General features: G+C 51.6%; 1 protein-coding gene across 1 annotated transcript in view; it reads left to right on the forward strand.

Annotated features, from left to right (window-relative positions):
* st13 (ST13 Hsp70 interacting protein) overlaps window positions 1-15,829 on the forward strand; it is a 60,674-nt gene that overhangs the window by 797 nt on the left and 44,048 nt on the right.

Below are 15,829 nucleotides of genomic sequence, written 5' to 3' on the forward strand. Positions count from 1 at the left end.
AAACAAGTCCCTCAACCTCCTAATACCTACCCTGTGCCAGCCCAGAAACCCGCCATTGATGCTCCCTGGAACAAACCGGTGGTTCCTCCGTATCGGGGACTCCATCGAGCCCCCCACCTCTCCCCTATGCCGTCTCCATTGCCCCCAAATTTTGAGGGTAGCTGCCACCACCGTGCTCCTGGTATACCTCGTTGGAGGGAGCGGCAACGGCGCCGTTATCAGCGCCTTCAGGCTCGTGTCCACGCAGGACGCCATCTCCATCCTCTTCCATGCTGCCCCTGCCCTGTCCATTGCCCACTTATGCACCATCGCTGCGTTGGCAGCCCAGTAGTACCCACAGAGGTTGGGCAATGCCAGCCCCCCACTATTCCTGCCCCGCTCCAAAAACACCCTTCTCACCCTCTGAGTCCCATGCGCCCATACAAATCCCGTAATACTCCTGTTGACCCTCCTAAAAAAGGCCTTCGGGATAAGGATGGGGAGGCACTGGAACAGGAACAAAAACCTTGGGAGCACCGTCATCTTGACGGACTGCACCCTGCCCGCCAGCGACAGCGGCAACATTTCCCATCTTTTGAACTCCTCCTCCATTTGCTCCACCAGCCTAGTGAGGTTAAGTTTGTGTAGGGCCCCCCAGCTCCTAGCCACCTGGACTCCCAGGTACCGAAAGCTCCTCCCCGCCCTTTTCAGCGGGAGCCTACCAATCCCCTCCTCTTGATCCCCCGGGTGCACGATGAACAGCTCGCTCTTACCCAGGTTGAGCTTGTACCCAGAAAAGCCCCCACATTCCCTAAGGATCTGCATCACCTCCGGCATTCCCCCCACTGGGTCCGCCACATAAAGCAACAAGTCATCTGCGTATAATGACACTCGTCCCCCGGTACAACCGAAAGTACTCCGATCTCCTCCTATTCGTGGCTACGCTCGCCATCGGGGCCTCGTATAGCAGCCTCACCCAACTAACAAACCCCTCCCCAAACCTTTCCAGCACCTCCCACAAGTACCCCCACTCAACCCTATTAAAGGCCTTCTCCGCGTCTAATGCTACCACTATCTCCGCCTCCCCTTCTACCACCGGCATCATTATAACATTCAGAAGCCTACGTATATTGGTGTTCAGCTGCCTTCCCTTCACAAACCCTGTCTGGTCCTCATGAATGACCCCTGGCACACAGTCCTCTATCCTTGTGGCCAAGATCTTCGCCAACAGCTTGGCATCCACATTTAACAACGAGATCAGCCTATATGATCCACACTGTAGGAGGTCCTTGTCTCGTTTAAGGATCAAAGAAATCAGCGCCCGTGACATAGTCGCGGGGCAAAGCCCCCCCCTCCCTTGCCTCGTTAAAGGTCTTGACCAACAGGGGGCCCAACAGGTCCGCATACATTTTGTAAAATTCGACTGGAAACCCATCCAGCCCCGGCGCCTTCCCCGACTGCATGCTGCCTATCCCTTTGACCAGCTCCTCCAGCCCCCCCCCCAACCGGGGGCTCGGACCGGTACAATTCCCCATAAAAGTCCCTGAAGACCCCATTAATGTCCACCCCCCTTTGCACCACATTGCCTCCCCTATCCGTCACTCCACCAATCTCCCTGGCCGCGTCCCGCTTACGTAGCTGATGCGCCAGCATCCTACTCGCCTTCTCCCCATATTCGTACACCGCTCCCTGTGCCTTCCTCCACTGAGCTTCCGCCTTTCCGGTGGTCAGCAAGTCGAATTTGGCCTGAAGGTTACGGCGCTCCCTCAGCAATCCCTCCTCCGGGGCCTCCGCGTATCTCCTGTCCACCCTCCCCATCTCCCCCACCAACCTCTCCTCTCTCTTTGCTCTACCCTCTCCCTATGGGCTCGGATGGAAATCAACTCCCCTCTAACCACCGCCTTCAATGCCTCCCAAACCGTCCCCACCCGGACCTCCCCATTATCATTGGCCTCTAAGTACCTCTTGATACACCCCCGAACCCGCCCGCCCACCTTCTCATCCGCCAGCAGTCCCACCTCCAGGCGCCAGAGCGGGCGCTGGTCCCTCTCCCCCAGCTCAAGGTCTACCCAGTGCGGGGCATGGTCAGAAATGACTATGGCCGAATACTCGGCATCCTTCACCCTCGAAATCAGCCCCCTGCTCAGGACAAAAAAATCGATCCAGGAATAGGCTTTATGCACATGGGGAAAAAAATGAATACTCCCTGGCCCTCAGCCTCGCGAACCTCCACGGATCCATCCCTCTCATCTGGTCCATAAACCCCCTCAACACCTTAGCCACCGCGGGCCTCCTGCCCGTCCTGGACATGGATCAATCCAATGGGGGATCCAGCACCATGTTAAAGGAACCCCCCCAAGTATCAGGCGATAAACCCCCCCCCACGGCGGCAAACCCTCACCCTGGCCCCCCCTGCATACTCCAGCTCCTTCCTGGCCATTTCAGCAGCAACACGGTACCCCCCATCCCCCCCAGGCTAGGACCCCTCCCAGCCGCGTTACTCCCTCCGTAGCACTCCCGTGAGCCAGCTAACTTCTGCTGACCCCGGCGACTCCCGCCACACCTCCGACCCCCCCCCCAAACGTGGGGCTACTCCTCCACCCCAGACCCATCAGCAGACCCTCCTCCTCCCCCTCCCGCGCGGGAAAAAAGCCACGCTTCTCAGCTCCGACCCCGCCCCCATCCACCCTCAGCACAGGAAACGGCAGAAAAGCCCGCACTTTCCCACTGCCCGACCCTGCCCACGCAAAAAGACACAACCAGCTTAAAACAGCATAAAACAATATGAAACAGAGACCCTTCCCACCAAAAGTTAACATAGTTATTTACAAACCCCCGACCCTCAGTCAGAGTCCAACTTCTCGGCCTGCACAAAGGCCCACGCCTCCTCTGGGGACTCAAAATAAAAGTGCCGGTCCTTGAAAGTGACCTACAGACGCGCCGGCTGTAACATGCCAAACTTCACACTCTTTCTGTGGAGCACCGCCTTCGTCCGGTTGTACCCGGCCCTCCGCTTAGCCACCTCCACACTCCAGTCCTGGTAGATCCGCACTACCGTGTTCTCCTTCTTGGCCCACCTAAGCACGCACTCTCGGTCAGCGAACTGGTGGAACCGCACCAGCACCGCCCGTGGCTCATTCGGCTTGGGCCTCCTGGCCAGTATTCTGCGGGCTCCCTCCAGCTCCAGGGGCCCCTGGAAGGACCCAGCTCCCATCAGCGAGTTCAACAAAATGACCACATAGGCCCCCGGGTCTGACCCCTCCAGCCCCTCCGTGAGGCCCAGGATCCGCAAATTATTCCGCCTCGACCGGTTCTCCATCTCCTCGAACCGCTCCTGCCACTTCTTATGGAGCGCCTCGTGCATCTCCACCTTTACCGCGAGGGCCGCGGCCTCATCCTCTCTTTCGGAGGCTTGTTGTCGGAGCTCCCGGATCTCCACCCCCTGGGCTGCCTGCGTCGCCAGCAGCTTGTCTGCATTCGCCTTCAGCGAGTCTAGCAGCTCCACTTTTAGCTCCTGAAAACATCGCTGGAGAGTCTCCTGCCGCACCTGCACCCATTGCCTCCATTCCTCGAGGCCTCCGCCAGCCGCCATCTTGATTCTCTTCCACCGCTATTTTGCTGGCCCCACTCCTGGTCCAGACCATAGAACACTGGGGATCCGCTGCAGACACCTTCCCACGTCGGGAACCGTCGAGCAAGTACCGCTGGGGGCCCTTAAAAGAGCCCAAAAGTCCGTTCCTGGCGGGAGCTGCCGAACGTGCGGCTTAGCTCCGCATAGCCGCAACCGGAAGTCGCATCGTGTAAAAAAAAAAAAAAACTTGCAAGTCATGCTACGGTAGTATAGAACCTTAGTACAGCCGCACTTGGAATATTGCATGCAATTCTGGTCGCCACACTACCAGAAGGATGTGGAAGCTTTGGAGAGGGTGCAGAGGATGTTGCCTGGTCTGGAGGGTGTTAGCTATGGTGAGAGGCTGAATAGACTCGGACTGTTTTCATTAGAACAACGGAGGTTGAGGGGTGACCTGATAGAGGTCTACAAGATTGAGGGGCATGGATAGAGTGGATGGGCAGCACACTTTCCCAGGGTGTAGGGGTCAGTCACCAGGGGACCTAGGTGGGCCAAAGTTTAGAGGAGATGTGCGAGGCAGGTTTTTTTGCGCAGAGGGTGGTGAGTGCCTGGAACGCGTTGCCAGGGGAGGTTGTGAAAGCAGATACATTAACGCCGTTCAAATGGTATCTTGACAAACACATAGGTAAGAAGGATACAGCACAAGGAAGTGCTGAGGGTTTTGGCAAAGATTGATGTCGTGACTGGTACAGTCTTGGAGGGCCGAAGGGCCTGTTCCTGTGCTTTTTTGTTCTTTGAGATGATTCACGGGTTTTTGAGTCAGTAAAGTATTGCTAAAAATCAGTTGGATATTCGAACTCTGTACCTGAGTCCACCCATGTTAGGTAGATTGTCGATGTTGAGTGGCAATGAAGCATTGAAGGTTGGGAGTGACCTATTGTGCAGGGGCCTGTACCAGAGTATTAGGGGCCTTGGAAGTTTCTGTCAAAGAACAAAGAAAAGTACAGCACTCGAACAGGCTCTTCAGCCTCTCCAAGCCTGCCCCGACCATGCTGCCAGTCCAAACTAAAACCTTCTACACTTCCGTATCCTATTCATGTATTTGTCAAGATGCTTCTTAAACGTCACTATCGTCCCTGCTTCCACCACCACCTCCGGCAGCGAGTTCCAGGCACCCACTACCCTCTGTTTAGAAAAAAAAAACTTCCCTCGCACATCTCCTCTAAACTTTGCCCCTTGCATCTTAAACGTATCTCCCCTAGTAATTGACTCTTCCACCTTGGGAAAAAGCTTCTGACTATCCACTCAGTCCATGCCCGTCATAATTTTGTAACCCTCTGTTAGGTCGCCCCTCAACCTCCGTCGTTCCAGTGAGAATAAACCGGGCTTTTCCAGCCTCTGTTCCTGTCTTGCGAGTGGTGTAACAAAATAAAAGGTGCTGGGACGAGAACACCCTGAAGCACCCCATCAGCGATTTGTGGAGGGAGGAATATATGAAAAGGTTTTTAAAACCACTTCAGTAGATTGCCAAATTATTTCAGCAATTAAAGTTCCTACTGTTTATTGAAATGTGAGCGACTTTTCAAATAAAGGACTTGATCACGTGGATCCATTTGAAATGTTTTCTGGTGAGATTGAGTGAGAGGCATTGTCAGCTGGTCCTGTTGTGATGTTGGCATGCAGCACATCTGACGAGTCGTGTGCCTGTTGTCCTGAAATGTGCTGGCCCCGATCGGTGTACGAGCTGTTCTGAGCAGAACACACTGGATCCTTGTCTGTTGATCAATAAAGGTAACTATGATGGTCTGAGGCATGAGCTGGCTATGATGGACTGGGAAACATTACTGAAAGGAAGGACAGCGGACAGACAATAGCAGCATTCAAGGAACAAATAGGTGAACTCCAAAAGTAGTTTATTCCTATTTTCTGCAAGAGTAGAAAGGAAACTGGCCAAACTATGGTTTACAAGGGAAATTAGAGATTGTATTAGATTTAAAGAAGAGGCATGCAAATTTTAATTTTTAAAATATAAATTTTGAGTACCCTATTCTTTTTTTCCAATTAAGGGGCAATTTAGCGTGGCCAATCCACCTACCCTGCACATCTTTGGGTTGTGGGGGTGAAACCCTCACAGACACGGGAAGAATGTGGAAACTCCACACGGACAGCGACTCGGGGCTGGGATCGAACCCAGGTCCTCGGTGCTGTGAGGCAGCGGTGCTAACCACTGCGCCACTGCAGCCCCAGAAGAGCCATACAAATCAGCAAAAAAAAGCAATAGACCTGAGGTTTGGGACAGTTTAAAGGTCAGCATAGGCGGACCAAGGAATTGATTAAGAGGAAAATATAAAAGTAAGCTGCAGGGAACGTAAAGATAGACTGTAAAAGTTTCTATAGGTACGTAAAGAGAAAAAGATTAATAAAAACAAATGTTAGTCAGAAATGGGGAATTCATAACGGAACAAAGAAATGGCTGAGGAACTAAATTTGTACTTTGTTTCTATCTTCATAAAAGAAGACATCAATAATGTATCGGAAGTTCTGAGAAACACAAATTTTAGTGAGGATCTGAAGGAAGTTAGTATTAGTAATGAAATGATGTTGGAGAAATTAATAGGATTGAAGCCGGATAAATGTCCAGGGCCTGGTAATCTTCAACCCGGAGGACTTAAGGAAGTGACCCTAGAAATCGCTGATCCACTGGTGGCTTGGTCTCTGGAATGTTTCCTACAGATTGGAGGGTAGCGAATGTAACCCCGCTATTCAAAAAGGGAGGTAGAGAGAAAACAGGGAACTATAGACCAGTGAGTCTAACGTCAGTAGTAGGGAAGTTGCTGGAGTCCATTATCCAGGATTTCCTAGCACAGCAGTTGGAAAGCCGTGGTGTAATCAAAGTCAGCATGGATTCACGAAAGGAATCTTTCTTTGACAATTTGCTTGACAAATCTACTAGAATTTTTTGAAGATGTAACTAGCTCTTGGGGCTGAAGGGATATGGGGGGCGTTGGGAAGGACGGATCAGTGTATTGAACTTGATGATCAGCCATGATCATGATGAATGGCGAAGCAGGCTCGAGGGGCCGAATAGCCTCCTTCTATTTTCTATGTTTGTTTCTCTGTATAATCTGTCAGTGGAGCATGTGTTCACTTTCCTTGCCCATTTTCTCTACTTCTGAAGAGATTGAACCCTTAACTAAACTGATTCTGTGGGCAGTGGCCGTCTCCCTAGATTTTCTAAATGGGTATTTTACAAAGTGTTGGTATAATACTATCTACTGCGGGGTACATATCAGCCAAGTGTGGTCTGGTCCTTTCCAGATGTCATTGTGTGCCCATTCTACTAGGGAATTGCTGGATAGCAATCAGGAATGGAAGACCTGGAAGATGATTCTCTTCCTAACTCATGGCACTATGGTCAGTTCACACCTTGTTAAGATCAACTAACTTCTTGCAAACTACCTGTGTCTGCGTGGGTTTCCTCCGGGCCCTCCGATTTCCTCTCTCAAGTCCTGAAAAACGTGCTTGTTAGGTAGTTTGGACATTCTTAATTCTCTCTCTGTACCCGAACAGGCGCCGGACAAGGGGTGACTAGGGGCTTTTCACAGTAACTTCATTACAGTGTTAATGTAAGCCTACTTGTGACACTAATAAAGATTATTAAATTGCCCCTTAATTGGAAAAAAAAGTGGGCACTTTAAATTCTAAAGTTTTTAAAAAATGTATCTAAAAATGTCACTAAGGCATTCAGATGTAAATCTGTGTAGCTCTGAGACTCTTTGGCCGCAAAGCCTGTGATGGTCTCGTGAGAGGTAGCTGCTGTTAAATGGCAGCATGGAGGACGGTCTGCAAGTGTTTGTCTAAAAAATATTTTAATTCTCATCTTCACGTTTTCTCCCAAATTTACACCCACCAACAACAAACAATAATCAAACACAAATATGTCAATCCCCATATCAATAACAACGATCCCATCCTCCCACCAACCCCCAAACATCAGCCCGCATGTTAACATAAACAAATGACAAAAAGGAATCTCACACACACACATCTTCTACTCCTTCAAAAAATCGGCTCACCCGTGTCCTCGTGAGGTGTGCCCTATATACCGCCTTCAGCTGTATCAGCCCCAACCTCGCACATTAGGTGGAGGCATTCACTCTCCGGAGCACCTCACTCCAGACCCCCTCCTCCCCTCCTCTATAACCTCTCCCAGCTCTTCCTCCCACTTAGAACATAGAACAGTACAGCACAGAACAGGCCCTTCGGCCCTCGACGTTGTGCCGAGCAATGATCACCCTACTCAAACCCACGTATCCACCCTATACCGGTAACCCAACACCCCCCCCCTCACTTTTTAGGACACTACGGGCAATTTAGCATGTCCAATCCACCTAACCCGCACATCTTTGGACTGTGGGAGGAAACCGGAGCACCCGGAGGAAACCCACGCACACACTGGGAGAACGTGCAGACTCCACACAGACAGTTACCCAAGCCGGGAACCGAACCTGGGACCCTGGAGCCGTGAAGCATTTATCCTAACCACCATGCTACCCTGCTGCCTACTTTGTTTTGATCCCTTCCAGTGGTGCCTTATCGTTTTCCAAAATAGCCCCGTAAACCGCTGACTACCTCCATCTCCAGTCCCCTTGCCGCCAGCACCTCCTCCAGCAATGTGGAGGCTGGTTCCTCCGGGAAGCTCTGTATCTCCTTTCTGGCAAAATCTCGAACCTGCATGTATCTAAATATTTCCCCCAGCTCCAGCCCATACTTCACTTCCGGCTCCCTCAATCCTGTAAATCGACCCTGAAGAAACAAGGGCGCGATTCTCCGCTGCCCATGACGGGTCGGAGAATAGCGGGATGGCCTTCCCGACATTTTTCCCGACCTCCCGCTATTCTCTCCCCCCCCCCCCCCCAACACACGAATCGCTGTACGCCGCTTTTTACGGCGAACAGCGATTCTCCCCAGGCCTTTACGGCCGTTTTCACGAACGCAAACACACCTGCTCTCACCATTCGTGAAAACGGCCGCAAAGTGCCGTCCCGGACAACCATGGTACCGATTGGCACGGCCGTGCGAAGGGTGGCATGGGCCTGCGATCGGTGGGCACCGAACGCGGGCAGCGGGTCCGATACCCACGCACTCTTTGTTCCTACGCTGCCCCGCAGGATCAGTCCGCGGGGCGGCTGAGGGGCATGACGGCACGCGCATGCGCAGGTTTGAAGTATATGCGTGATGACGTCATCCGCGCGTGCGCGGGTTGGAGCCGTCCACCCCGCGCATGCGCAGTTTACGTCATCATGCGCGTCAGCCGCCGTGGCGCTTGGCGCGCGGGCTTAGCGACGGTCGCTAAGCCTGCGATGCCGTGCTTCACGGGGCTGCGCTGCTAGCCCTGCCCGGGGGGGAGAATCGGGTCCCGGGAGGGGGCGCGGAGGCTGCCGTGAAACACGGCCAGTTTCACGGCAGCCTTTACGACTCTCCGCATTTGCGGAGAATCGCGCCCCAAATCTTTTAGCGTGGGGTTTGTGCAAATGTTGATGTGGTCAGTCTTTAGTCGCGATTGGTGTATAATTTAGCCGTTCAGAATTTTAACAAGAGGGAGCTATTATTTCTGGGAAAGAGATGGTGCAATCCATTCCAGTGATCCTGAACTGGAGCACTTTGTTCTTGACCAACTAGTTATCAGTGTAATGTCATTGGAGTGTGTTCCCTAATATGTTGCTTTAGGTATCCAAAAATGTGTGGGTGGTGCACCGTGAGTTTGCACATTTTCCCCAGGTCTGCATGGGTCTCACCCCTACACCCAAAAGATGTGCAGGGTAGGTGGAATTGCCATGAGCAGCACGGTGGTTAACACTGATGCTTCACAGCGCTAGGGTCCCAGGTTCGATTCCCAGCTTGGGTCACTATCTGTTTGGAGTCTGCACGTTTTCCCCGTGTCTGCGTGGGTTTCCGCTCTCGAGTCCTGAAAGACGTGCTGTTAGGTAATTTGGACAATCTGAATTCTCCCTCCGTGTACCCAAACAGGTGCCGGAATGTGGCAACTAGGGGATTTTCACAGTAACTTCATTGCAGTGTTAAAATAAGCCTACTTGTGACACTAATAAAGATTATTATTAAATTACCCCTTAATTGGAAAAAAAAGAAGTGGGCACCTTAAAGTATAAAATAAAACAAAGTATCCAAAAGTGTCACTCAGGCATTCAGATGCATTCTGTCTTTCTTGTATCCAGAGCAGTTGCCTTGAAAGCTTATGCTGAATTAGCAGTACTGTTAAAATCACTATTTTCTCAAAAATGTTGTGAACACGGGAACAGGCCCTTCGGCCCTCCAAACCTGTACCGTCATGATAGCGCCCTTGGCCAAAACCCTCGGCACTTCCTCATGCCGAATCCCTCTATACCACCCTATCCATGTCTTTGTCAAGATGCCTTTTGAACGCCGTTAATGTATCTGCTTCCACAACCTCTCCCGGCGACGCGTTCCAGGCACTCTCTACCCTCTGCGTAAAACAACCTGCCTCGCACATCTCCTCTAAACTTTACCCCACGGACCTTAAACCTATACTCCCTGGTGACTGACCCCTCCACCCTGGGAAAGAGTGCCCGCCCATCCACTCTATCCATGCCCCTCATCATCTTGTAGACCTCTATCAGGTCGCCCCTCAACCCTCCGTCATTCCAACTAAAACAGTGATTATGAAATGAAAATCGCTTATTGTCACGAGTAGGCTTCAATGAAGTTACTGTGAAAAGCCCCTAGTCGCCACATTCCGGCGCCTGTCCCGGGAGGCTGGTATAAGATTTAATGCGAGTGATTTAGTCAACAGGAGAAAACTTTTTTGAAATGTGGAAGTGGAACATACAAAACCACACTTGGGTGCTGGAAACAGCATCCATCTTGACAGATGAGTTTGAGAGGAGCATGAAGGGAAGGGGAATGGGGGCACGGCACATTGCATCAGTTTGCCGCGTCCGCTCCGCCGCACCCACACTGCCATGCAGCAGTATAATAGCTGCTCTGATTGTGGCTTAGTCTCCACCAGAAAACAGATGGTCCCCGTTGAGAACAAGCGCCTTAGAACCCGTTCCACAAGCGCAAATATCCTCTGAACAACAACGCTGTCAATACCTTCAGAATCTTGTATGTTTCACCAAAATCATCTCATTCTCCTAAACTCCCAACGGGAATAGGCCCAACCTGCACAACCTTTCTCCGTAAGACAGCCCCATGTGAATCAGCCCAGTGAACCTTAAACTGCTTACAATACAAGTATATCCTTCTTTAAGTGTGGAGACCAAAACTGTACACTGTGATTTCGGTGCCATTTCATCAATGCCCTTGTCATGGGGAGTGTCCCTTTAAGGAAGTTTTTTGTCGGATCACATGGCTTCAGTGATGCTAGTTTGTGGGTGGAGCTGAGCAGTGGCTGAGAGGTTTGTTTTACTTTCGCTTTCAGTTTTGACTGCTGTGGACTACAGACAGATAAAATAAGTGATTTGGCCTGTGTGTCTCTATTTTCAAGGAAAAAAAGCATTGATTATAGCTACCTGCTTTGATAATTTAAAAGATATAATTTGCTTTTAGGAAGGGTTTAAACCTGCTGGTGAGACAGGGTCAGAATCTCGGGGAAAGCCAGTCTTATTCAGTGAGAATGCAGAGTGCTGGGCCACAACCTTGGAACGGGGTTTTTGGTTTATGGGATTTTGTTATTGAATTGGAACAGTTAAGGGGGAATTCATTAAGTGTTATACATACATTACTGTAGCTGTGGGGTGTCTGGGGCTGGCTTAGTACAGGGCTAAAGAGCTGGCTTTTAAAGCAGACCAAGGCAGGCCAGCAGCACGGTTCAATTCCCGTACCAGCCTCCCCGAACAGGTGCCGGAATGTGGCGACTAGGGGCTTTTCACAGTAACTTCATTTGAAGCCTACTTGTGACAATAAGTGATTTTAATTTCATTTTATGTTTGTAATTGATAAACATTCTTGCCGTGCATTTATCTATCTATGTTAACTAAGTTCTTAGAATAAAGTTTGTTTTGATTGAAGTGTCTCGGGAGACCGTTGAATCACACCGGAAGGAAAGGTTCCTGTGCTCATCCTAGCAAAATTCAACATAAAGGTTGTAGGTCAGGTTGATAATACACTGAGGAGTTGTTAAACCTTGGCCCATAACGCCCTGCGCAGTTGCAGCAAGAATTCTCGACTTTCGGTCGATTTTCATTTCCCCCTTGCAGCAAAGGCCAATGTTCCTTTTACCTCCCTGATTGTCGTACCTGCACGCTAACCTGTTCATTTATGTACAGGGGCACCCAGATTCCCCCTCGACTATAGCATTCTGCAGCCTCTCCTGTTTAAATAATATTCTGGTTTTCTATCCTTCTCATTGTCCCACGTTTTCTGTTGGCCAAATTTCTCCCAATCGCTTAAACACTCTGTCGATTTGCCGTTGTCACCTCCTAATTTAATTGAAGGGAAGATTGGCTCATTCAGCTCCTTGGGCTTGTTGTACCATTTAATTAGATTGTGACTGATTTTTCTGCCCAGAGCCAATGGTTGCGTCCCTGTGGTTGTCTCTGCTCAGACTAGCTGACTGTCAAGAGTCAGAACCCCCTGGGCAGGGGAAGTGACTTCAACATGTCACACACAATTCAGAGTCTCTGCATCCAAAACTACAACTTGGCTTCTCTTAATTCAAAACCGTTATGGGTCTGTTGATTCAAACAGTTGCCCTTCCTCCGCATTTTTCCATTTATTCCTTTCCTCGCCATTGCTCCGGGAAGGGCATTGATCTGTTTTGTATGGCCTGTAGCTAACTTCTTCGTAGGACCTCTCGTGCTGTGGAGTTGACTGAAGCAGCTGAGCCCTTTCGCACATCGTAAACCAGAGCTAATCGATGTGCTGGGTTGGCTTTTGGGTGTATCGTGTGCGGAATACATCAAAACATCCCCTCCAGCCTGCTGAAGGCAAGGACAATCTGGTCTCTGGCAGCCTCGCTGTGGGGAGATGAGAGGGAGGTTTTGGAAGGGTGTAAAATTGTGGGGAGTTACATTTGTGTATACACTGATATGGAGTTCCCCACGTGTGAGTCAGCTTGGTAATAGTAAAGATAAAGTCACCACAGTCCCAGATGACCATAGGCTGCTTTCCCCTTTGAGGTTGGGAGCTGACTGGTGGTGATTAAACCTGAGGGTCACCACACCTCAGGCGAGGAGGAAGGTTGAGAAGGTGGGGTCTTCATGTATCACCTCTGTTGGTCCAAGGAATTGAACCCGCGCTGCTGGCCTCGCTCCACATTACAAACCAGCTGTCCAGCCAACTGAGCTAAACTGACGGTCTTCCTGGAGGATGAGAATTGATGCAAAATTAAGGAAAAATAGGAGATGCATTTTGGTAGATCAAATCAGGGCAGGACCTACTCAGCTAATGGTAGGGAGTTGGGGAGAGTTACAGAACAAAGAGATCTAGGGGTACAGCTTCATAGCTCCTTGAAGGTGGAGTGGCAGGTGGACAGGGTGGTGAAGAAGGCATTCAGCATGCTGGGTTTTATTGGTCAGAATATTGAATACAGGAGTTGGGACATCTTGTTGAAGTTGTACAAGACATTGGTCAGACCACACCTGGAACATTTCAGTTCTGGTCACCCTATTATCGGAAGGATATTGTTAAAATAGAAAGAATGCAGAAGAGATTTACGAGGATGCTACCGGGACTTGGCGGTCTGAGTTATAGGGAGAGGGTGGATAGGTTGGGACTTTTTTCCCTGGAGCACAGGAGGCTTAGGGGTGATCTTGTAGAGGCCCATAAAATAATGAGGAGCATCGATAAGGGAGATAGTCAACATCTTTTCCCAAAGGTAGAGGAGTGTAGAACCAGAGGACAGATTTAAGGTGAGAGGGGAGAGATATAAAAGGGACCAGAGGGGCAATTTCTTCACACAGAGGGTGGGGAGCGTCTGGAACGAGCTGCCAGAGGCAGTGGTAGAGGTGGGTACAATTTTTTCCTTTAAAAAGCAGTTAGACAGTTACATGGGCAGGGTGGGTGGGTAGAGAGGGATATGGGCCAAATGTGGGACTAGCTTAGTGATAGAAACTGGGCAGCATGGACAAGCTGGGCCGAAGGGCCTGTTTCCATGCTGTAAACATCTGTGGCTCTATGTAGTGAGAAAAATTGGAGCCATTGAGCCTGTGCTGAGTTTTTGACTTTCAGGTGGGATTGATGGCAGGTGAGCTGTTGCTATCTAACCCTGGGCTAGATGGGGGGGAAATCATTTGAGATTCTTTTCATTATTAGTCTTTGCTGAAATGTTGGTTGAAGAAGAATTCATTTTAATTGTGATGTCCCTAGCTGGGTAAAAAGAGAGGTCACTTCTGTGAGATATAAAGATTGAACGTGGGACCTTTCTGATTATGTTCAATACTCTGGTTCATTTACCCACGCATCTTTAGACACCTAGAATAACTCCCGTCTTTGCCCTTGTTTGAACCAATCAGTTGTTGAATCCCTCTTCAGAGTACATTCTGGCTTCCATCTTCCTCCACCAACCCCCCCCCCCCCCCCCCCCCCCCCCCCACCCCCCCCCCCCCCCCCCCCAAACCCCCCCCCCCCCAACCCCCCCCCCCCCCCCCAATCCCCATATCCCACTTTGCACCAAGATGCTTTGATCCATCACCCAGTTGTTGTTGTATTGTGTTGCTCCCAGCCCAGCATTGCCTCAGATTCAAAATTCTCATCCTTGTTTTCTAATTCCTCCATAACATCACCCGCCCTTTCTCTGTAACCACTGTGACCGCCCCCACTTTGTCTCTCTCTAACCCGTGTGACCCCACCCGCCCTATCTCTAACCCGCGTGACCCCACCCGCCCTATCTCTAGCCTGCGTGACCCCACCCGCCCTATCTCTAACCCGCGTGACCCCACCCGCCCTATCTCTAGCCTGCGTGACCCCACCCGCCCTATCTCTCTAACCCCCATGACCCCACCTGCCCTATCTCTAACCCCCATGACCCCACCTGCCCTATCTCTAACCCCCATGACCCCACCCGCCCTATCTCTAGCCTGCGTGACCCCACCCGCCCTATCTCTCTAACCCCCATGACCCCACCTGCCCTATCTCTAACCCCCATGACCCCACCCGCCCTATCTCTAACCCGCGTGACCCCACCCGCCCTATCTCTAGCCTGCGTGACCCCACCCGCCCTATCTCTAACCCGCGTGACCCCACCTGCCCTATCTCTAGCCTGCATGACCCCACCCGCCCTATCTCTCTAACCCCCGTGACCCCACCTGCCCTATCTCTAGCCTGCGTGACCCCACCCGCCCTATCTCTAGCCTGCGTGACCCCACCCGCCCTATCTCTCTAACCCCATGACCCCACCTGCCCTATCTCTAGCCTGCGTGACCCCACCTGTCCTATCTCTAACCCGCGTGACCCCACCCGCCCTATCTCTAACCCGCGTGGCCCCACCCGCCCTATCTCTAACCCGCGTGACCCCACCCGCCCTATCTCTAACCCGCGTGACCCCACCCGCCCTATCTCTAACCCGCGTGACCCCACCCGCCCTCTCTCTAACCCGCGTGACCCCACCCGCCCTATCTCTAACCCGCGTGACCCCCCCCGCCCTATCTCTAACCCGCGTGACCCCACCCGCCCTATCTCTAGCCTGCGTGACCCCACCCGCCCTATCTCTAGCCTGCGTGACCCCACCCGCCCTATCTCTAGCCTGCGTGACCCCACCCGCCCTATCTCTAACCCCCGTGACCTCACCCGCCCTATCTCTCTAACCCCCATGACCCCACCTGCCCTATCTCTAAACCATGTGACCTCCCCGCCCTATCTCTAATACCGTGGCCTCCCCGCCCTATCTCTAATACCGTGGCCTCCCCGCCCTATCTCTAACGCCCCTGACCTCGTCCTCTGTATCCCTCTAACCCTGTGACCCCGTCCGCCCTATCTGTGTCCCTGCCCACGATATCTCTGTAACCCTGTGACCCCGCCTGCCCTGTCGCTGTAACCCTGTGACCCCGCCTGCCCTGTGACCCCGCCCGATCCCTGTAACCCTGTGACCCCGCCCACCCTATCCCTGGAACCTCCTCCAGCCCCACAATCACCCAAGAACTCTGGGGTTCTTCAACTTTGGCTTCTTGTGCTTTTGTAATTCCCGTTGCCTCTCCTATGGTGGGCGTGTCGGCAGCTGTCTTGGTCCTGAGCGTTCGAATTCTCTCCCCTAAACCTCGCCGTCTCTAAGGAGCTCTTTAAAACCCTTGACCGAGCTGT

Source organism: Scyliorhinus canicula, chromosome 23 (genome assembly GCF_902713615.1).
Source record: "Scyliorhinus canicula chromosome 23, sScyCan1.1, whole genome shotgun sequence".
NCBI lineage: Eukaryota > Metazoa > Chordata > Chondrichthyes > Carcharhiniformes > Scyliorhinidae > Scyliorhinus > Scyliorhinus canicula.